Here is a 23,701-nt window from a genome sequence, read left to right on the forward strand (position 1 = left end):
AACTATAAGATCAGTCTATCTCATTGATCTGACTGGTTCAGTTCAGCTAGTGAGGAAAAGGGAACAGCCTAAGCAAATAAATCTGAGAAGCATACTAGGCATTTCCCAGCCAGCCAAATATGACAGAAATAAAGGCATAATGGATAGCAGTAATCTCAAATTGTTACAATAGCATTCTTACATAATCAATTTAATGCATTGTAAATTTTGAAAAGCGATGATACATCTCTATGGATGTCTTCAGCTGCAAGGGGCAAGAAAGTTAAGTAATTATTACTACAATCAAAAGCTCAGAGTTGATGTATCTCCAGATTATGCCAGTATGAGTGCAAATGGAATTCAGACTTTAACAAATGTCAACCCGATCGTCAGATATTCATTGTAATCACACATGGCAACTGCATTTCAGCTGTGAACTCCCATCAAAGTTCTAAGTTGATAAAACATGTTAGCATATGACTTTCGACAAACCATCAATAACATATCCCCTGCAACAGGAAATTTTGGATTCGTATGGAGGTGGATGATTTTCTATGCAATAAAATAAATCCATACCGGCAATTTAACATTTATTGATGTACTCAAAACATTCTCTAGTATTAGTAATTCAGTTAACATGTATTGTAGTAGAGAAAACGTCTAGTGTCCATCGCCATCAATCCTGGAAAATGAGAATTGTAACATTTAATAACCAGCTAAGTAATAAGTACTTAAAGTAACTTAAAATTGTTCCACATATTCTCTAATATGGTTATTCAATTTCAAGAAAAACCCTTCATGCACGAATGAATTTATAGTGAGACTAATACTTTTATGCCATGAAAAACTGCTAACAATGTGGTTTCTAACGCGAGAACAGTAATTTGAAATATTTCAACTTAATCGATCTGAATGAATAGTATTTTTAATATACAAGTTAAGCCAAAGATCAACCTAAATTGTAACCACAGTGAGAACGTAGGAATAAATAATCTTATATAACTATTGGGTTGAAAGAAGTAGTTCATTAATTGCATTAGCCCTAAAAATTGTTGATACTCAAGTTCGTTGATTTACTATCGATTGTAAAAATATGTTCCATGTACTTACATTAAAATAGTCAGCGCAGCAGAGATGGGTTGATGCTGACCAAGGCATCTTCTTTAAATCTCTACGTGCTGCAAGGAGCCACTTTTTCCGCAAACCCGGTAAATAAAAACTTTATCCGGCGTTGATTTCATTGTGATAGTATGCAATTGGCATGAAACAGTATTTTTTTCGATTCCTTTTTGGAAGTTTTCACTTTGTAAAACGTTATATTTTCCCCATCCGTATGTTCTTAAACATACAGTTACTTGTAAAATACGGTTTTAAGGCACAGATTAATTCACAAAGTCGGAAACTACTGTATCTACGAGTGTAAACATTCCAGTGCCAATGGCTGTTAGGTCACGTGGTATAGAAGATGGCCGCCGGTTGTTTTGGCGCAAGTTTCAAAATACGATTTTTAATACGTTATAAGTACGTTATATAATGGGAAAAAATTGTAACTCAAATTTTTAATCCGCAAAATATGTATTTACCGCAGTTACTACATTCTTTTACAGAACTAAATTTCTCTGGAGCAGGTGCACCTGCTTCTTATAGGTGCGAGGTGTACCTTCACGAAGGTACCTGAGGGACTTTTCAGATATTTTCCTCTTCAACAAATGCTTTAATTTTAATGGGTACTGAAATGATGCATTACGTTCACCTTATCACCATTTTATACACGGTGTTCTGAATCGAGAACCATTTGCATTTGAGGGGGCAAATAGATACTTAAGTTTATTATTTTATACTTCCATAGCCCAAATAAAGTGTGTAAGCGCTACTAGCTGGAAGATATTAAATTTTTCTTACAATCAGCTCATTAACTGCACCCCTTCCCTACAGAAATGCAATGCAATTTTTTGAAAGAAGTAGGTATGTTAGTATGTAACAAGTAAGTGTAGATGTTTGGTGAGTGAAGGAGATCTAAGGAAAGGTAGTGCCAGGGAAGAATCCTTCTTCCACGGTAGTGCTACCCTTGCCTTACCCTCCCTGGAATGTTGTGCATGGGTTGATGGAGGGTTAACTACACACCATGGAGGGTACTACCCTTCATTTACCCTATGTCTACCCACCATGGAGGAGTTCATTTTTATTACAGTGGAAGTTGCGGGCAAAAAGTTTTGCCTGAAATTGGTAAATACATTGGAATTAGAATAAACCATTGCAAATTATTGTATTGACTGCTAACTACTTTCTAAAACCCTATTTAATATTTCAACCTTCATTGCTTGTGCAATCATTTAGAAGTAATATTTATTTTTACCTCGCATATTCATTTTTTACTATCTTACCAAGCTTGCTTAAATGCTTAAAGTTTGCATCATAAATTGAGACTAATATCAGAAGTACTTCTGATATTAGTCTCAATTTATGATGCAGCCCTGTCTAATGCCATCCAAATAACGCAACTCTCCACAAGCCATAATTGTGGGCAGTGGGTACCTTTGAACCCATGTGAAATTCATCTATGAAATAACAAATATAAAATTGTAACCCTTCTTGAAAAAAAATTAATGGACATTAAAAATTGACCACTCCATAGCCCAGGATTCCTAATTCTATTAAGTATCAATGCCTGATATACATTATAATAATTTCACTGTTACAAATAAATTTAAGAGCAATTGCAGATGACCGATCGGTATATTATTATTATTATTATTATTATTATTCGAATAAAATATCAGATCTCATGTCACATCAGAATCCAGACCAGTTGACTCACTTGGAATTTTTCCAGAATAGTTCCAGATCAGTTGAAACTCATAGAATATTTCAGCATAGTTACAGAATAGATCCAGACTAGATGCAGACCATCGAATATTACAGCACAGTTACAGACCAGAATTCCAGACTAGTTACAGACCATTTTCCTTTGCCTCTCTGAAATCCAGACCAGTCCAGTTCTATTACAGACCAGTTACAGAACAAAATTTAGCCTTTCAGACCAGATCCAGATTAGTTACAGACAATATATTTTTACCTGGGTGGTTGGTTTCATCCAATTGGATGAAAATTTAGAACCTGTCCTATCCATTTGTACAAATCGGTGATTTGTACAAACGATAGGACCAAAAGCCAGTTGGACAAAATTTTGACCGTGGGACAGGGTGCGCGTCAGTTGCATCAAATTTTGATGCAAATATTTTGACGCAAATTTGACCGTGGGACATCGGCTTTATGAAAAAAGTTAAAAATTAATTAGTTAACTAAAATATTTATTAAGAGACGGGAAAACTTATTTGGTCACATAATGAAACATAGCCTGATGAAAACAATCGCAGGTAGACAGGTAGAGGGAAGAAAGGCAAGGGACCGCCCCGATTGAGTCACATCGGATAGGTTATGAAGGACTCTTTCAATCTTGAAGAAGGGAAAAAGTTTTGTAACCTTGGAAGCCGAATTACCAACGATATGCGAAGCAGAAAGAAACAGTCAGTAGAAAAGTGCAGGTGAAGAGGGCTTTCAACAAAAAAAGGATCTCCACACAGATGAGAATACAAACACAGAAGTAAGGAAAAAATTCGTTATATGCCACTCATGGAGTACTTTCCTCTATGGAAGTGAGGATTGGACTTCAAAAGCAGCAATGAAGTCTAGAGTGGAAGCATTTGATGTGGTACTACCGAAGAATGATGAAGATAAGATGCATCGACCGAGTAAGTAATGAGAAGTGCTACGAAGAATGGGTTGCCTTACCAAATTGCCTATGGGTTGCCTTTGCAAATTCATTGCCTTTCCACGATACTCTTCGCTATTTCAGGCAATTTATTGCAAATATAATGGGAATAAATGGATCTCTCTGCACTCATAACCGGGAGCGTTTCCGAAAATCGTATAACATGCGCCTCGAGTGACAATTGCTAATATTAATGTAAACGAAGCGTCTATGGGACACATAAGTGTCTCTTATTTGTGGAAACATTTTCTAGCATCAATTTTATTGAAGGGCAAATAATGCCCTCTAAATTAAGTTTTCTACAGTATGAAAAAAATCGGAAGAAGAAAACCAAAATAACTCATTACCATCAAGTTTTAGGAAGCTTCCTGCGTACCAATGGCCTCCATTTCACTCGTACATTTTTTGCTACGTACAGTGATAAATGACGTAAGACAAAAAGAAGTAATTTGCCAAATATTATAATTCAATTTCGTAGTTAAGCGATTAAAGTAGTTAATTTCTTGGAAAGGACAAAACCGCTTAGTTGATTAAGCCTGAGTCACACAATAATTTATTCTCCTTCGATCGATATCTCCAGATATCACTCCAATGATGACCGATGAAAAATAACGCGATCATTTTCTGCGGTGGCTCCAGGGATGGGGATTCATATCCCTTTTTCCATCACTCGACGTCCTTTTTTCCGTAGTTGAAATCATCGCTGACATCGTTTTTCAGACAATCATATCACACGTCTACTAACAGAGATTGTAACGCCACGTTTGACTTTTAAACGGAATGACAGTTGTAAACATGGAAAGCGATGGAAAAAGTTATGGAAAAAGGGATGGCGGAATGACTGTGCTATTCAGAATACGATGGGTCGTGCGATCACTTTTTTTGTACCTCATAGAATATCGCTAAAGCCATTACTCTCAGGGACGTGTGATTCAGGCTTAATACTTGTTAATCAACGCTTAACACTCCAGTGCAAATGAATCTATGCACTAAATGCTTTTTCCGTTTAAAATAAAGCAAAGACAGGAACGCGCAATTGCTTGCGACTACCCAAGAGCTTTACACATTGCTTGGTGCACCGTTAAAACTTACCCTTAGTCCATACTGCACAGATCGGATGCAGATTACTTCATTAGCATTGCAGGTGGAGGATGGAATGAAAGGAAGCGTGAACGCGAGATTTTTTTCGAGGTGATTGGTTTATGAGAATCGCACAGGTTTTGCAACGGGGTCGATGGCATGGGGTAGGTAAAGTTTTATTTCGGGTTGTGAATCTTGAGAGTGGTTTGATCATTTGAAGGATAGAAGACAATTTTGACCGTAGAAAGGCTAAGGGTGGAAAATTAGGGAATTTTTCCTGTAGAGAGGTTTGTTATTTTCCAGCTTCCCCGCCCTCGTCATTGCCCTCACATTCCATGTCCCCACATTTATTAGTACCTTCTTCTCCATACTATTGGTCTTCTTCTCTTCTTTCCTAGATAGTGCTGCTGATGATGATAAGTCTCTGTAAGGATTTCGCCTATTGACGACAGTGGCGTAGCCAGGGAGAGGTCCGGGGGGTCCGGACCCCCCCGAAATATAAAAACACAATTATTTTTCTCCACAAAAGAAAACAAAATAATGAAAAATCATGAATTTACTAAACATTTTTTTAACAAATGAAGTTTTTTCGATTATGAATAGCATTAAAATTAGTTTAAAACGCTCTACTTAGTTCCCTGTTTTCCAAAAATTTCCCCCCTGATATTAACACGAAACGAACGAAATTCCTGGCTACGCCACTGATTGACGGCCCCGAGGACCTTGTCGACCTCGCTGCCGTGAACGATACTCGCCCTTGGCGGTCGGGTCCGTTCGATGAGTTTCCAAGGCTTAATTGATTGGACTCCATGTTTTCATGGAAGAGATAGATGGTAGAATCTCCCACTTCCATTGCAACAGTTTTTTTTTACGTGGCACCATCACGTGGATTGCCTTCGTCTAGCTCCTACCCTTCGACCTATCTGGCATTGGTGGCCCTACCCGGAGTAATTTAGAATTAATCCCGCTAATGCAGCTCTAGGGGTCATAGGATTGCGCAAGCCTTCCAAACGCGACAAGGTTGTAGCCCAAGGGAAAGGTAGTTGATCTTAATTGTATTGAATAGTCAATATAATTATCTTTTGAAATACATAGTTATAATGGCAATGCACCATGCCATAAGATGCATGTCCGATTATAATATCGGTAAAAGATACTTTAAATTATTACCTTTATGTGAACATAGTATTTATGAGAGTTTTCATGCGTATTCCTGCATGTAGGCCGTGCTTCAGTGGTGGCATCATGATATCAATGTTCCCACTATTTTGTCCAGAATTAGGTGAAGGAAAAATGCTTATCTTTTGATGATTATGTAAACTGTTTATACGAAATTTCGACAGAATTTCGTGAAATGAACGTAATTAGGAGTAAGAAACATGAGATATATACAGAAAGATGGGTGCATATTATGCACCAGAGGAAGCCATAATTTTAACGTTTCGGTGTTTTTAATCACGCAGAATATTTTCTATCGGAGCCCGCAATCGAGCTCCAATTGCGGTACGCTAACACCGTTATAATTAATACTGGAATCATAATCATGTTGAAACTAGTTTCTTTATCAATTTCAAGTGTTACCAAACGCCTCATCATGCGTGCCTTTTCGAGGAATTTTACAATGCCCCCAAGCAAGGGTAACCCCCGGTAACCCCAGATATACCCCCAAAAATAAAATTTTGCATATAAGTCTACTTTTTGGGTACTTTTCGTCACTATTCCACCGCTGGTCCCTACCCCATCGACTCATCCCTACAGAATGTTTGTGAACGACTGGTTACCGCTAGGAATACACACATATAAACCCCCGGTATCCCCCTGAAATCCCCCAAAAATGTAAAATGTGCCACTAAGTCTCCTTTTTGGGAACCTCTCGCCGACATTACGCCGCACTACCCGTCCCCTCTGAGCTCTAGATCCGGAGTATTTGGAGAGAGCGAGCAACCGTAAACCATGATACTAATATATTAGTATCATGCCGTAAACCATACGGGAAAACAAACTGAAAACCCCCGATCACCTCCTTGAACCTCGCCGAAAAAATTTTTTTTTTAAAGTCGCCTTTGCGAGTAGTTTTCGTCACAATTCAGCCGGTGTTCACCACGAGCGCGCGGAGCGCAGCGAGTATTATTGGCGACTCAAATCACCACTAGCGGCGCTAGCGTCGGTGACGTAATTTTCCAAAATGGCGGACACATTGGTGATAAAGTAGGTTAATAGATTAGATTGCAACAAGCGTTATATGGCTATTTTGCTCCATCATCTGCTATATTTTTCCTTAATATCTATCGAGTTCATAAGTATCGTATTTGCACGTCACAGTACAAAGGATTTTCCGTATGTACCCTGTAAACACAAATAGCTGCTGAAGCGCAGCAGCAGCGCTACACCGTAGCGCTGCAGGCGGTGCCCACGCCGCCCACGCGCTGAGTTTTAGAGACCGGAGGAAGGGATAACCTTTTTGGCATACCTGACGCCAGCGCCAATACGGCCAACCTCAAACTACTATTCTAAATACACCCTCAACTGTTTTTACTCAATGGAATCCAGCGGTAAAAGGCGATATAAATGAAGTAAAAGCGATCATATAGGTATACTGTCTATTTATAAATTATTACAGGTAAATAAAGTGCAATTTAATACTAATTATAGCGATAAATTCCAAAAAATGCAAATAGGTGACACAAAAATCGGGCATGTAAACATTTAAATCTGGGCTATTGGAAAGAGGATTACCTTCAGGCATACCTCAGTTTTCATTGTAAACATGAAAATATAACAATATATCCTTAGAATGCAAAATATACTGAGAACTTTTGTTATTGGAGATAAGATAACCTTCAGGCATACCTCAGTTCTCAATATAAACATGAAAATCTATCCCTCGCATGCAAAGTATACGGAGAACTTATGTTGTACGAGAGAGGGTAACTTTTTAGGTATACCTCATTTCTCAATGTAAACATGAAAATCTAACCTTAAAATGCAAAATATAGTGGGAACGTTTGCTATTGGAGAGAGGATAACCTTCAGGCATACCTCAGTTCTCAATGTAAACATGAATATCTATCCTTAGAATGCAAAATATATGGAACTTTTGGTATTGGAGAAAGGATTAGCTTCAGTTCAATGCGTCAGTCTTTCATGTAAATATGATGACCTATCCAATTTTTGCAAAATTTTCATGTAAATATGATGACCTATCCAATTTTTGCAAAATTTATTGAAATTTCTTTATATTCATGGTAGAGATAACCTTATAGGCATACCTCAGACCCTCATGTTAATATGAAAACCTATTTCATACACTTAACCACAAAATGCATAAGTTTTTTAAATTCTCTTTATATTTTAGGTTGGAATAATCATCCTGGCTTTCCTCAGTCCTTCATTTAAACTAAAAAAGAATTACATACCTATGTATTGAATGCAAAAATATTGAAATGTCTTGATTTTGAGAGGTTGGGAAAACCTTCAGGCATATCAGTCTGTCACGTAACTATGAAATAATAATTGTCATTATTATCTATTTTAGAATGAAAATAATTTAGTTTAAAGTGAAATGATTCAGTTAAAACTGTTATTATTGAAGGCTTGGGTGATAACCTACCAGGCATACCTCATTCCTTTATGAAAATGTAAAAGCTACTCCTGAGCCCTTGATAAAAACATTCAAACCTATATGATATCCTAATTCTTATTAATTCAGAGGTAAAATATACATCCTTTATAGGTATGCGTATGCCAAATTTACTATCTCTTCCTCCATTAATATTATAGGTTCATTATTATTTCTATCATCCGATATTATATTACCATATATCTTTTATGGTTCATTTGTTCCCTCCCTTAGGACAAGTATCCTTCATAGATTAATATATAGGTATACACCTTTTATGTGTATGTAGTATGCCTAATAAGTTCTCTTTTGAAAATAACTTTTATGGTGGATAATATCACTCCCTTAGTGCCTACAAGTATGCCATACAGAAATTGATATATGTACACCCATTATGTAGATGCATGCCTAAATAGTTATCTAATACTACTATAACCTGTAATGGTCAATTTGTTCACTCCCTTAATACAAGTATGCTTCAGAGATTAATATATGCAACCATTATTTGGATGTATACCTAAAAAGTTATTTCCTCCTCCAAAAATATTTTGTTTGATTTTTCACACCCATAATATTAAGCTTGCTACAGAGATTAATATATGACCTGTTATGTGTATGTATTCCTAGAAAGTTATCTCTCCAAATAATATATGCATTTATGGTTGAATAGTTCATTCCCTTATTTAAAGTGTGCTACAGATATAAATAAGTACACCTAAGGTGAGGTGGGGTAAGTGCAACTGCGGGGTAAGTGCGACCCCCCTTCAGGAAAATCGTATTTCCGTTCTTGAAGCAGGTGGCGGTCGTGCAACATATTCTACACATAGTAATGAAACCAGAGCCAACGACTTTGTAATACTTATCCCTTAATTTCTCGTTCCGCATGCTTAGGAAATATACCCGTCCGTTCATCTCGTAGTCTTAGTTGGTTGTGAGGAGAGGCTATACCGCAGTTTCCTCTGAATCAACGCATCGGAGGTGTTAGGTAAGAACTATATCTTGTTTTCTCTTCTTCATGAATTGGTTTTCCTTGCTCTACTTTAAATTTAGGAACTCGGGTCATTATATTTAGTTTAGATGGGGGGTCGCACTTTCCCCGTCGTAACCATCCATTCCTACCATCCGGGGCAAGTGCGACCCTGTTGCCTGGGGTAAGTGCGACCCCCTGTCGCACTTACCCCAGGCTACGAGGTTGAAGTATGGATTGAATTTTTTGTTTCTGTCTAACAGTTCTTGCGTTAAACTTTTAGTTTCTGTCTGGCAGTTCTTGCGTTAAACTTTCTTAAATAAATGTTGCAAAACACCGAAGTTTATAAAACTAGGTCTTTTAATTAGAGTCCTCTCATTAACTCTTATTTTGAAGGTTTATCTGATAAAGATAGGTTACTTCAGTTTGTTGATTGATTATGATAGGGCATTGGATATCATGTCTTCTGACGAGGAGGATGTAGACGACATGGTATTAATGCCTGAAACAAGATAGCATGAGTCGAAAAAGCTTAACAAATTCGGTGACTAACATTCAAAGTGAAGATTGGATTCTGGCTAGATTCAGCAGCAAAAGTCAGTTGCTCACTATGTAGGGAAAATTCTGGAGATTAATGAATAAGGTGATGCCGTGGTTTGCTTTTTGAGGACATTTTTTGGAACTGAATTAAGTTTCACCTGTCCACGGAATGAGGATTCCAGCAAAATACCTAGGGAAGATCTCTTCTTCTTCTTCATCCTAGCGTTTGTCCCGTGCTATTGCAGGGTCCACTGTTCTGCAAAGTCTTCTCCACTTGGCTCGATCCAGGGCGTCTACTGGCGTGGCGTTGATGGCCTTCATGTCCGCCTTAATTTTGTCGAGCCAGCGCATCTTTGGTCGTCCTCGTGGTCGGCGTCCTTCAGTACTCAGCCAAATTGCTATTTTGGCCACGGAGTTCTCATCACTACGCACCACATGCCCATACCACCGCAGTCGAGCCTCCCACATCTTGTCTGTGATCGGTGCAACTCCCATTCTTTTCTGAATGTCTTCGTTCCTGATGTGATCCAGGCGGGAGATGCCTAGGATCCATCGCAGCATCATCATTTCCATGACATGCATGGCCTGTTCTTGATTTGCTGTGGCTGGCCAACATTCTGCTCCATATAGGGCCATTGGGCGGACTACGGTCTTGTATACTTTGGCCCTGAATCGTTCGGGCATTCGACGGTCGCACAATACGCCAGTCACTTGGCGCCATTTCAGCCATGTTGCATTAATTCGAGCTCGTGTGCTGGCGGTTGTGTTTCCATCGTTGCTGATGACAGAGCCCAAATATTTAAACTTCTCGACCTTTTCAAGGTCCTCGCCATCGATGCTGATCATGCCATCGTTTTGAGGTCCACACTCCATGTACCCAGTCTTCTTGGTGTTTAATCGCAACCCATAGTTGTCGCGTCGTACCTTCCATAGTTGAGTTCGCTGCTGTAATTCGGGTCTGGTGGTGCTGGTAAGGAAGACATCATCGGCGAACAGTAGTGACCAAGGATGTGATTCTTGGAGACAGGCCGTGAGTGTGTCCATGCAGAGGATGAAAAGGAGCGGAGAGAGGGCCGATCCTTGGTGGACGCAAACAGTGAATGGGAAAGGCGGTGATATTCCTGATGGGCAACGGACGGAGCTGGTGACGTTGGTGTAGAGAAGCTTCACCCATGACACGTAGACTTCAGGAACGTCGTGAGATCTGAGGGCATGCCAGATAAGGTCGTGTGGCACGCGATCGAAGGCCTTCTCCAGATCAAGGAAAGACATATGCACTGCCTTGTTCTTCTCTCGGTGCCTCTCCAAGAGCAGCCTAGCTGCGTGTATTGCATCTGTTGTGCCACTCCCCTTTACAAATCCACACTGGTTGGATGTGATGTGAACAATGTGTCTGAGCCTAGCATCAATCACTCTTTCGAATATTTTCATGGCGTGTCATAAAAGCCGGATCGGGCGGTAGCTAGAGCATTCTGCGACGTCGCCTTTACCCTTCCAGGTGGGCACAGACACAGGGCAGATGATGTAAAAATATTACCGAAGCCCTCTGTCGGTCGTCGAGGAAAGTTAACGTTTTGCCTATCTTTCTCGGGGTAAAACTTAAAATAAACAAATAAATATTCAATGTTCAATTGGTTGAAGACCATGAGTTTTTTGCTTTTGCATTTTGCTTTTTTATGTTAATAACGTAAATTACATTAGAGAAGAAATTCTTTGTTCATTACAATCTAGTTTGTATTCAGATTTGTTGTCATATGCAAGATTTATAATTTTTTTTTATTTATTTATTTAGCTTTTATGCACACTAGATATTTTAAATACACTTTTGAATTAATGTGTAACAGTTGAATACTGTTACTATCATTAAAAAAACACATTAAACAACAATTCCATACTGTGCCATAATTAACCAAAAAACGCGAGAAAAAAAATCTACTTACATTACCTAAGATAAAAGTTGATTTCTCAAGAATGGTTAAACATAATTTGGTAATTTAAAAAGTAATGTACAGCTGAATTTCTGGGCAAATCGCACTTACCCCATGTGCCGCGTAATGTATAAATATATTGCACATCAGCCATGGGACGCACTTGCCCCATGTACGGGGTAAGTGCGATCCCTCTACAAGATTTTAAGTAAAAATTTATAAAAATTACCACTTTACAAAGAGAGGATTTTTAATCTAATAATCATTTTCAGTGATTCACATACATATTATACATTGAATCTCCTGTTTTTAGCTAGCCTAGAAAATTTTCCTAAGCTAGTTAAAGTTGATGTATGCTATTTAGGGGTCGCACTTACCCCACCTTACCTTATTAGGTACCTACCCAGCCACCGCAATGGCATCCATTGGACATCCAATGGATGACAGGGCTGACATCCATTTGCTGTCCTCTGGACTTCCTACGCAGGTCCAAATGTCCCACTTGTGGACATCCATTGGATGTCTTGCTCTGGACTTCTTATGGATGCGAAATGGCCCACTTGTGGACATCCATTACATGTCTTACTCTGCACTTCTTATGGATGCCTGTGGCACCTAAAGGGCACAAATGGTATCTAAAGGGCACAAACAATCTGCAGTATGGCAATAAGTGAGTAAAAGCCTTATGTTAAAAATTTATTGAAACAACAATTAAACACTATGTATTACACCACTAGTTACATTTTTCTTATTTTTAAGTCTATCATCAGAGTGCCTCAGCCAATCCTTTGTAGCTGAATCCACTTCTTTCCTTGTTGCAACTGGGAACTTGCTTAGAACTGCACCTGTCATCATAAGCAAATTACCAGCATAAGACAAAGGATCATCACAGAATTGTAACATGTTCCGTATTGCACTTGCCACCTAGGTCAGAGCCCACAAATTTGGACTTTCTATGAGGCAACAGTTGGCAAATTACTTCATATGAGATGACAAACAAGGGTTTGAGACATGAGCTTGGCTGCATATACATAGTCATTTTCTTGAGCGATTCTATTATCATTACTGTCATTACATGAGATCTTGAAATTACCTCGATAATTAAGGTGTAAGCAGTTAATTTTCCCACAAAATCCACCTGATAAATTTAAGGCTGGAGAGTGGTTTCATTACTTTAGAGAAATAAAACTTTAGTCCAAATGTTAATGAAATAAGCAAGCACAACAATAGTTAAATGTCATTCAAAGATAACAGAAATTATCTCATGATTTTTTTTACAACAGGCAATCTTGAAAATCATAGGAATGCTAATAAAAATAATCGAATGCTAGGGTTGTATTGAAAGGGAGGGTACTAACTTTGAATACAACCCAAGAGACTAGAGAGCATAATTCAATTCTGGGCGCTGGACAACACAAAATAACAAAAGTAATGTCCTTACAAGAATTTCAACAAAATGCAAGGAGGGATTGATGATAGCTCTCAAGGAAAATACCTAAGCTACTGACATATGTTGGGTCTCATTGAAGTATTTAATTAATAGAAATTTGAAAACTTTACTTACAGCTTAGAGCCGAATGAATGCGTGTCTGTCCAAACTTTATGTTCCCTTTAAGGCCTTCCAATGAATAATATTATGCAATATTATCTAAGAATATTGCTCTCAACCCACGCCTTGTTGCATCTGGTGGAGTAGAACCCCCAACTCTTTTCAAAAAATCAATCTGAAATAAAAATTATTATATTAGGGATAATTCATTGAACCAAAGGCTATACATATCCACTATGACAATTTCACATGAAGAATACTGGGTATCCCATTTATCTTGACCACCCGAAATAACTTTTTGTCCAGATGGAAATTCAAAAATGTGTCATGCAAATGTCCATTAGCCGTCAGGGGGACATTAATCAGCATGATTGCCTTCCTTTTAGCTTTGTTAATTACAAAGATATGAACAGCGGTACGTCTTTTTAAAATGGCACCCTATATTTTTTATTTGGCAGTTCATTTCCTCTCCTTAAGATTTATTCAAAAATGTAGCACAGTGGACCATTAACATAAACACAGTGTTATGAAAAATGACTGACTCAATAGCACTTAGTGCAGGTAGGTGGGTATTGGAACTACTCCACCAGTCATTCATAAAAAATATAGCGTGCCATTTAAAAAAGACATACCACTCTTCAAATCTTTGTAGAAACAAAGATACAAGGAAGGCAGTCATGCTGATTAATGTCCCCCTGAGGGCTTATGAACGTTTGCTTGACACATTTTTGAATTTCCATCTAGACAAAAAGTTATTTCGGGTGGTCAAGATAAATGGGATACCCTGCATAATCGGAATCAAGATCAAACAGTCTGCTTGCTTAGGAGAAAACAATATTAGGGAGCCAACGCATCTCAAAGTCTTTGATCACTCTATTGAGAAGTGCTTCAAGCAAATATAAAGTAAGATGAATGTAAACCATGTCCTATACTGGGCTGGGTAGTAATAATATTACCACAGATAAACTGATATTCACTTTATCATTATGGCCCAATGGTTTTATCCCTGAGTAATGTGCACAAATAGACTTGCCTCCAACAACTCAAATCCCACTACTTATCCCCTCTTTAACAAAATCGCAGTAACATCTTTCACTACAAAAAATTCTCAAAAATGAGACAAAATTAATTGAAATTTTTTCTTTTAATAACAATTGCCTGATTGGAACTTTGATCCAAAATTTTTTACATCATCATGAAGAGGTTTTTCACATGAAGCTACACTTAAACCCACTACACCACAGATCATGTACCCATGCATGATGTGCATCACTTTACATATTACTGTAGATTTATTAAAGACTATAATTCAGTAACATATGTACCAAACCTGTAATTACAAATTTATTTCTGATATTTGAGTTCTCCAATTCATTCTCAAAATCTATGACTAGGGTCAAATGCTGAAAAGGTAATTGCTCAAATAAATTCTCTTCAACCTTCTCATTGCTTTTCCCAGCAATTTCGTTAAGCCTAATCAGTACTTCTTGCTGATTTTGCAGCACCTGATTCGTTTTTCGTTCCATTTCTAGTTGCCATTCTATTAGAGAAAAATGCAAGCAGAAATAAATAACTGTGAATATTTTCCATTTGTAATTTATGTCTATAATTAAGCAATACTTCATTTTCCACCTTACCTAAACTGCAACTAGCCATGGGCGATTGTGATAATTGCGCTTGCACAATAAACATACAATTTGATCAACAGTACGCTTTGGATTTCAGTGCAACGATAACATCTGATTAGTTATTATCGTTTAACTCAAGTCAACCAATATCTACGTCGGCAACACATTCCATAAATCCACTTGGTAAAAATGGTTCACAATAAAATGAATAAACTCTGCCTAATATGAATAGTAATAACATCTACTCACACGTTTAGCGGTTGATACCCATCCGAGGAATCTGGAAGAATTTCACAAAAGACAAACAAAACACCGCACATTTGGATGATCATTTATTCGCAACTCAATGCAGATAACAGCAACTACATTCCCGTGACAGTAATACACAGTGAATACACAAATCACTAGTCACATGTAGCCGGCAGACATCTTGAATGTTTTGTATCGTTGGTAATCGACTTCCGACTATATCGATTGCAGTCGATAGATCGATATTTGTAAATCACGGGCGGTAGTTCCAAAATCGGAAAACTCTGCACTGATGACTTGAGAGATATCTACTACTGGAAGAAATAATCAGCTCCTGCACCATTAAGAAATTGTACATTCATATAATTTATGTTATTTACGATATACAGTGTGTCCCAAAAAGAATGACCCGATTTTAAATAAGATTATTTATAAGGAAGAAGGGCTTAACATAAACATATTGTATACTAAATTACTCACAAAAGACAAAATTTTATAAAAAACCATCATAAATGTTCAATATGCCCTCCATTGGCTGCGCGGACGACATCTAGTCGATAGCTGAATTCATCCCAAACAGAGTGTAAGGTGTCTTCTGTCACTGAAGCTACAGCAGCTGATATTCCTGTTTTTTGTTCATCAATGTCACGAGGAAAGGGAGGAACAATTAACATGCTGTTTAACATTCCCCAAAAGGAAAAAATCGCATGGTGTTATGTCAGGGGGCCTAGGAGGCCAAGAGTGTAAAGCCTGTTCTCGCGGTCCTGTACGTCATCTTAGCGTGTGTAAATAAGCAGTCAGCGAGACTGACTGCTTATTTATACCTTATTGTTAGACCTAATTGTTATGCCAATGGTCTAAGGGTTGTACGCTCCACATAAGCCCTCGTAGTGACGGTCAGCGGATTTTTCTAAAACTCTAAACAATTCCGATCACATCTGGCGCTGTTTCGCTTGCCTAGTGACATTTGTTTCAATATTATTACAAGTTAAAATCGGGTCATTCTTTTTGGGACACACTGTATTTTACATCATGTCCATTGAATGTCATTCTATGGCCTCCATATGGATGTCATTCGAATGACATCCAATGGATGCCCCAATAGGGACCTTCACAGGATGTCCTTTAAATGGCATCCAATAGGCATCCAAAGGACGTCCATAAGAGACTTATGGATGTCGGGATGTCAAATGGACGTCCATTGGACACCATGCAGTGGCTGGGTAGATGTACATTAGAGTTATATCCTATAAACCATAAAATTTTATGGTTAATATTTTCACACCATAGGCGCAGGAGAAGGATAACAGAGGTGTGAATGGAAGGATTTCAATGACTCCTATATCAAGAGTTTTCAATAAATTTTCATTTTAAGGTTATGTACGTGAAATAGTTTTTCATGTTTACATGAAGGAGTGAGGTATGCCTGGAAAGTTATCCCTAATTCCAATATCAAGAGCAGTCAATTATTTTTGCATTATCAGGAGAAGTATTCATGATTAAATTATTGAATGAGGTATGCCTAAAGATTACAATGTAAGGATATATACCTATAGATGGGGATAAATCACTATAACCTGAGGATATATCCCTTCCTCTTAAAGTTTTAAAGTTAATTTTTTGAAACAGAAATTTCATATTTAGGTCATATTATTGATGCTGCAGGAATTAGGAAGGTTCCTTGCAAAGTGAAAGCTATAGTTAAGGCCACCAGCCCTACTGATGTATCTGAGGTTAGATCTTTCGTTGGTACCTGCAGTCACTATGGGAAAATCGTTCCTAATATGTCGAAAGTTTTAGGTCCAATGTATAAATTGTTATGAAAAGGAGTAAAATATGAATGGAATGATGATTGTGAGAGAGCTTTCATTCAAGTTAAAATAATTATGTCATCAGATGTGATATTAGTGCATTATAATCCTGATTTACCAGTAAAATTGATTTGCGATGCCAGCAGTAAGGGAATTGCTGGGGTGTTGGTGCATATTTTTGAGAATGGTGAGGAAAAACCTATAAGCTTTGTGTCAAGAGTTCTATCGCCTGCGGAAATGAATTATTCTGTAATTCACAAAGAAGCCTTAGCAATTTATTGGTCAATAAAAAAATTTTCTCAATACTTGTTGGGAAGAAAATAGACCTCTGGACAAAATTTTAATTTGCCTTCTAATATGTTCTAAAAAATCAATAAGGATAAATATATACGTAAAACGTTTATTATATGTAATAATTTTCCATGGAATGTTTTTTAATCGCAAGAAAAGGAAGCTTTTCTCATCAGCAGACACTCCCACCTCAATACGTATTTCCATTGGCTGACGGAAATATGACGTCAGCTCATGCAACCATGCGGCGGTCTCATGAAATTCATGGGGGTTCGGCGGATTTGCAAGGAGATCTTCAGCACGGATCGGCACTTCGTTAGCGTTTAACTTTGCGAAGTGTACATAATATCGCCGTGGCGTGCTTTTCCGAAGAGTGAAAAAGTTACTAGGGATATTATTTTGCTTCTGTGGGCATCATGGATCCTGGTTTCGATGAGGGAGACGCGAGAAACTTGCCTAAAATTTCAACTGCCTCAATGTTTACATTCATAAGTAGAAATAGTAACTACATAAATTCTGAGACCCGGGGAGTGAAGATGGCTAGGTGAGTATATCGCCACGATTGTAAATTGATTTTCTTAGGGTATTAGTTGATGTTAACGTTTCTAAATCCTTTTTTTCACATTGAGTCGGACGAAAAGAATACGGCGATGATGCTATAGGTTACGTGCAAGTTAAGAGTGATAAAAATGAATGCATCGTCCGTGCTCGTATTCGTAGGTTCGATCGAAGGCCTATGTTGTTGAAGCCCGTCTTTTGGAGGAGATCGGCAAAAGCGAAGTTGTGACTCTTTCGTGTAAGGATTGCATAGCCAGTTTGGGTACGTAAGACTTTACTCTTAAGTGGTATTGTATCTTTTTTATTTGGCATTTAAAGGTAAACAAATTTTCCCGTTATTTATTTGTGTAGAACAACCTGATGAAATTTTTAAGTGGTGAAATCTCCGATTTAATAGACCTAACAATTAGTATTTCCTGAAGTGTGGAAAATATAATATGGAACTTCTTCGAAGTAGCCCACTTGCTCAAAATTTCACTTTTAAGTAACTTAATGGGATAAAAAAATTCCCCTTTTTCTGTTGCTGTTCCTTACATTCTTTACCTGCAGCAAAAATATAGGAGATAAAACTATCCGCTTATTATTATTACATTTCTTACCTATCAAAGAGCTATAGGGTTCTACGGTACTTATTAATTTGGTTTTGAAAGCATATATATTCGAGTTACTCTAACGTTGTAAACTCCAGTCTTTCCCTAGTTTCAAGAGAGAATTACTTCAGTTAATGATATTAGAGTTTTCTTAGTAAGTACCAATAAATCAAGAAACTGAAATTCGTCGGCAATTTTTCATCCGAACAGTTCGTCGTTCACCGTCTTGGGGGACCGAGTGAAAATACTTATTTGAGGCATTCCCACTAGTATTACTGCACATAGGCACAATGCAGTACTTATAGCTGCGCTTCGACAAATCGACGAAATACGTACGACAACAAAAACGGCGTAATATCCACAATATCACTAATTCTTTACCTCCTCTACAGTAATGCGCACGGACGCGAACAACACTATTGCATGAGCTGACGTCATTCAAGATGGCAGTGGTGCGAATTACGTTCTTCTTGCATGGCGAGTGACAGCTATTTTAAATGCTCGAAATAAAAAAATGCAAGATTATACGGCCAAAGTGTTACATCACTTAGATTAATATTTACACGTACTTTTCAGAAAGGTCTTTACCTTGATAGGTGTCCAGAGGTCTAATAGACAGACAGGTTTGGAGACAGATCACATGCCCATGTTAGCAATATTTGGTGAACATAAAGGTATTCCACAAATGGGAGCTAATGGGTTGCAGAGGTGGGCGTTGTTTCTGTCTGGATATGACGATACAATAAAATACGTTAAAGGCAGCAGTAATCTGGCAGATGCATTATCTCGACTACCAGTTGATGAAAATGACATAAAGGATGTAGCTATAGCTAATACTCGCTATAGCGAGTATTTATTGGAGCACCGTGGGATCTCGTTATATCTAGGTTTTTGTTTGTGGTTGCTATTGACGGATTGTTATGCCAAGGAGGCTGATTTGTGTGTCATAATTTATATTCATACACAGTCGGAATTAATAATTAATAAGGAGTTGTCTCCATTACAGTAACTCAGATTTCCTGATTTACAACACTATATAATATTTGGTTTTAAAGAAAGGCTGAGGTATTTCTATAGGTTATCCTGTCTTCATTTACCAAAGTTCTTAATAAATTTTGCCATCTTTGAAATGATTTTAATGTTTACATTAAATACAGGTATTCCAGAAAGTTATCTATCATCCAATGACTAGAATATTGATATTAGTTGTCTATAATTTCCATGTTTACATTAAAGACAGAGGTACCCTGATAAAAATAAACTCCTCCATTGTGGGGAGGTCTACCCTCTAATGAGGGTAAGGGAAGGGTCGGATTATCCTTCTTATACCCTTCAGCAAGGGTAGACCACGTATTTTAGAACATTAGCGGGTAGGCATTATCCTTCCTGGAGTGTAGGAGAAAGGTAGAGGAAGGGTTGGGCCAGTCTCAATGAAGGGTATAGGAAGGATAGGCCTACCCTTCCTCTACCCTTCAGCAAGGGGAGACAGAGCATATTTGAGAACATTGCAATAATTGAGAGGGAGTGTAGAGGGAGGGTAGGACTAATATAAAAACTAAAAATCCATATATTAATATGAAAATTTAAAAAATCGCTAAGCAACTCAATTAAATGAATGGGGATGAGTTGTAACAGTGATTTCTAAAATTATGAGACACAAAAAAGTTAGCCTTCATGTGGTATTAAAACCCAGGACTCACATATTGGGGGATGCAGAAGTAGCGCCTTAACAACCTCGGCTTTCAAGGTACTTGTGTGCTGGAGTTTCTCAATGGGACTTATAGTACAAAATCTTTATATGAGAATATCTTTTGCACCTGGACCTATGTGGAAGAAAGCAGTGACTTTTTTCTGCCATACCTATTTCTTTTCAGAAAATAACATCGGCATTCAAATACCGAACATCACTCCCAGGATGTCACATTGTCAGCCACACAAATAGGTTACATCCTAATAATGTGAATGAAAGATCTTCTGAATGAGCTTTTTTCACACACTTATAGAAACTGTTGAGTATATATAATTGCTTTCCTTAGGAGACTTTTAAAGATAAGTTGTGCAGCCCATCCATCTTTGCTTTCAGGCCGTTTTCCAATTCGCAATTATTCACCCTTCGTGCACTTTTCGATCGTCAACTTACGGATGTGACGACAGCAAGGGTGGATCCAATCGGTTGAGGGCGCAAGGGAACGAAGGGTAAGTGAACTAGGGAACGGGGATGCTCCCTCGCTCCCTTCCCCTCGTAGGAAGTGGACGTCAAAATGGCGGCAATGGAAAACTCAGAAATCTTGAACTGGAGTTTTAAGTAATTTTGTGTTTATTATGTGAGCTCTTCTACGTTATATTATATCGGCATTGTGAATTCTTGCTCTTCGCATGCAAAAATATAAGTATAAAGGTGAAATTGATTCTTAAATCAACCACCAGATATTCTAACACTACCTCGTGCGTCACATTTCGTTACTGCCAATAGTTCGCATTATTTCCGTACACACTTTATGGCGCCAGTAGAGCATTAGTAAGGGAACAGGGTGCAAGGGAGAAAGGGATCAAGGGAATGAGTGCATACTACGTGGATTGGAAAACGGCCAAAGACTGCTTATGTTCTTGTACAGAACTCAATACTCTTTAGCTGGTGAACGTAGCTGAGGAGACAATTTCAGGCTATATTTTCCTCAGAAATAAATGCCAAGTCCCAAGGAAAGGTAGACGAAGGATATTCCTACACTTGCCATTCCATTAATTGAGTTAGAGGAAGGATTGACGGATGGTACGGGAAGGAGTTCCAAGGAATGGTAGACGAAGGATAGCCCTACACTTCCCTTGCCCTTAATGGCATGTAGAGGAAGGGTAGACGGATGGTAAGGGAAGGAGTTCCAAGGAAGGGTGGACGAAGTATAGGCCTACCCTTCCGTAACCCATAATACATGTTGGACAAAGGATAGAGGAATGGTAAGTGAAGGAGTGCCAAGGAAGGGAGGATGAAGTATAGGCCTATCCCTTACCTTACCCTTAATGCAGTGTAGATGGATGGTAAGCGAAGGAGTTTGCAGGAGGTGTAGACGAAGGTTTGTTCTTTCCTTCCCTTACCCTCCTCAGAAGGTAGGGCGTGGTTTGTACAAGGGTAACTACCCACCATATGATGGCTACTACCATTCCTTTACCTTTCCTTTACCCATCATGGGGGAGTTTATTTTTATCAGGGTATGCCTGACGGTTATCCCTACTCCAATAATTATAATTTTACATAAATTGTCCATTCTTAGGATAATTTTTCACATTTATATTAATGGCTAAGCTTTTCCAGAAAGTTATCTATCAACCAAAAGCTAGAATTTTTATAATAACTGTCCATAGTTAGTCATGTTTACAGTAGAGACAGAGGTATGCCTGAAAGTTATCCCTACTCCGATAACAACTATTTTACATAAATTGTTTAATCTTAGGATAGTTTTTCACATTTATATTAATGGCTAAGCTTTTCCAGAAAGTTATCTATCAACCAAAAGCTAGAATTTTTATAATAATTGTCCATATTTTGTCATGTTTACACTAGAGACCGAGGTATGCCTGAAAGTTATCCCTACTCCGATAACAACTATTTTGCATAAATTGTCCAATCTTAGGATAGTTTTTCACATTTATATTAATGGCTAAGCTTTTCCAGAAAGTTATCTATCAACCAAAAGCTAGAATTTTTATAATAATTGTCCATATTTTGTCATGTTTACACTAGAGACCGAGGTATGCCTGAAAGTTATCCCTACTCCGACAACAACTATTTTGCATAAATTGTCCAATCTTAGGATAGTTTTTCACATTTATATTAATGGCTAAGCTTTTCCAGAAAGTTATCTACCAACCAAAAGCTAGAATTTTTATAAAAACTGTCCATAGTTAGTCATGTTTACAGTAGAGACAGAGGTATTCCTGAAAGTTATCCCTACTCCGATAACAACTATTTTACATAAATTGTCCAATATTAGGATAGTTTTGCGCATTTATATGAAAGACTTAGGTATTACGGAAAGTAATTATCAACCAAAAGTTAAAATTTTGATGTAAATTGTCCATAATTTGTCATGTTTACACTAGAGACCGAGGTATGCCTGAAAGTTATCCCTACTCCGATAACAACTATTTTACATAAATTGTCCATTATTAGGATAGTTTTGCACATTTACGTGAAAGACTGTAATATATCTGAAGGTTATCTTTCGTCCGATAACTGGAATTTTGATATTTATTGTGCATTGTTTGTCGTGTTTGCATTACAGACAGAGGTATGCCCGATGGTTATCCCGTCTTCAACGCCTAAGTTCTTAATAGATTTTGCAATCTATGAATTGATTTTCATGTTCACATTAGAGACTGAAGTATGCCTAAAGGTTATCCGTACGCTAACAATTATAATTTTTTCTTAAATTGTCCATTATTAGGATTGCATTACAGGTATGCATTGAAGACTGCGGTATTCCTTTAAGGTTATCCTTCCTATGTTTCGGCTTTTAATGAGTAGGACTACAAAATGTGTGCGATAATTCTATATTTTCTTGTATAAAATTAAAAACATGTACGTCCCACGGTTTTTAATCATTCCTTTCTATCTTTTACGGCATCATACTTGTACAGCATTTCATTTTGAATATGTTTGGCGCCCGCCGCCATTTTCTGGTACGTAGGTGAGGTTATCTCTTCCTCCATTCGGAACGACTCCCACGCGCTGCTGACGCGCGACAGCAACCTTCAAATTTCCGTTTTTTTAATGCCACACGCGTTGCTAGGGCGCCACTGTAGCGCTGCACAACAGCTGCGGCAGCGCCGTTCAGTTGCTGCGGCAGCGCTGCAACAACCGTCTTGCAGCGCTGTAGAAATGCATTTGCAACGCTGCACCAGCGGTGCTGCGGCGCCCGAATTTCGCTTTAATTGCGTACTGAATCAAGCTTATTCTTGCCGATTACTACCCGGTGGCCTATCCCCAAAAGCAATTCCATCATTCATGTACAGGTCTGAATTAATTCATCATCGCTGCTATGCTCGTAGATATGTCTACTAGTCCGGGCACTAGTCAGCCTGGCAGGCGAATGAAGAAATAGCTATTGGGCATAAGCCATGAAAGGGTACTGAAATAAATTATTAG

General features: G+C 38.0%; 2 long non-coding RNA genes across 2 annotated transcripts; both read right to left on the reverse strand.

Moving 5' to 3' along the window:
- Positions 1-12,568: 12,568 nt before the first annotated feature.
- On the reverse strand, positions 12,569-13,508 carry LOC124171588. Its single transcript, XR_006867856.1, has 2 exons — positions 13,450-13,508; positions 12,569-12,730 (listed from the first exon to the last, which is right to left on the reverse strand). It is a non-coding gene; the product is annotated as an uncharacterized LOC124171588 (long non-coding RNA).
- Positions 13,509-13,569: 61 nt separating this feature from the next.
- On the reverse strand, positions 13,570-15,700 carry LOC124171309. Its single transcript, XR_006867673.1, has 3 exons — positions 15,312-15,700; positions 14,775-14,974; positions 13,570-13,609 (listed from the first exon to the last, which is right to left on the reverse strand). It is a non-coding gene; the product is annotated as an uncharacterized LOC124171309 (long non-coding RNA).
- Positions 15,701-23,701: the final 8,001 nt, after the last annotated feature.

Source organism: Ischnura elegans, chromosome X (genome assembly GCF_921293095.1).
Source record: "Ischnura elegans chromosome X, ioIscEleg1.1, whole genome shotgun sequence".
Lineage (NCBI taxonomy): Eukaryota > Metazoa > Arthropoda > Insecta > Odonata > Coenagrionidae > Ischnura > Ischnura elegans.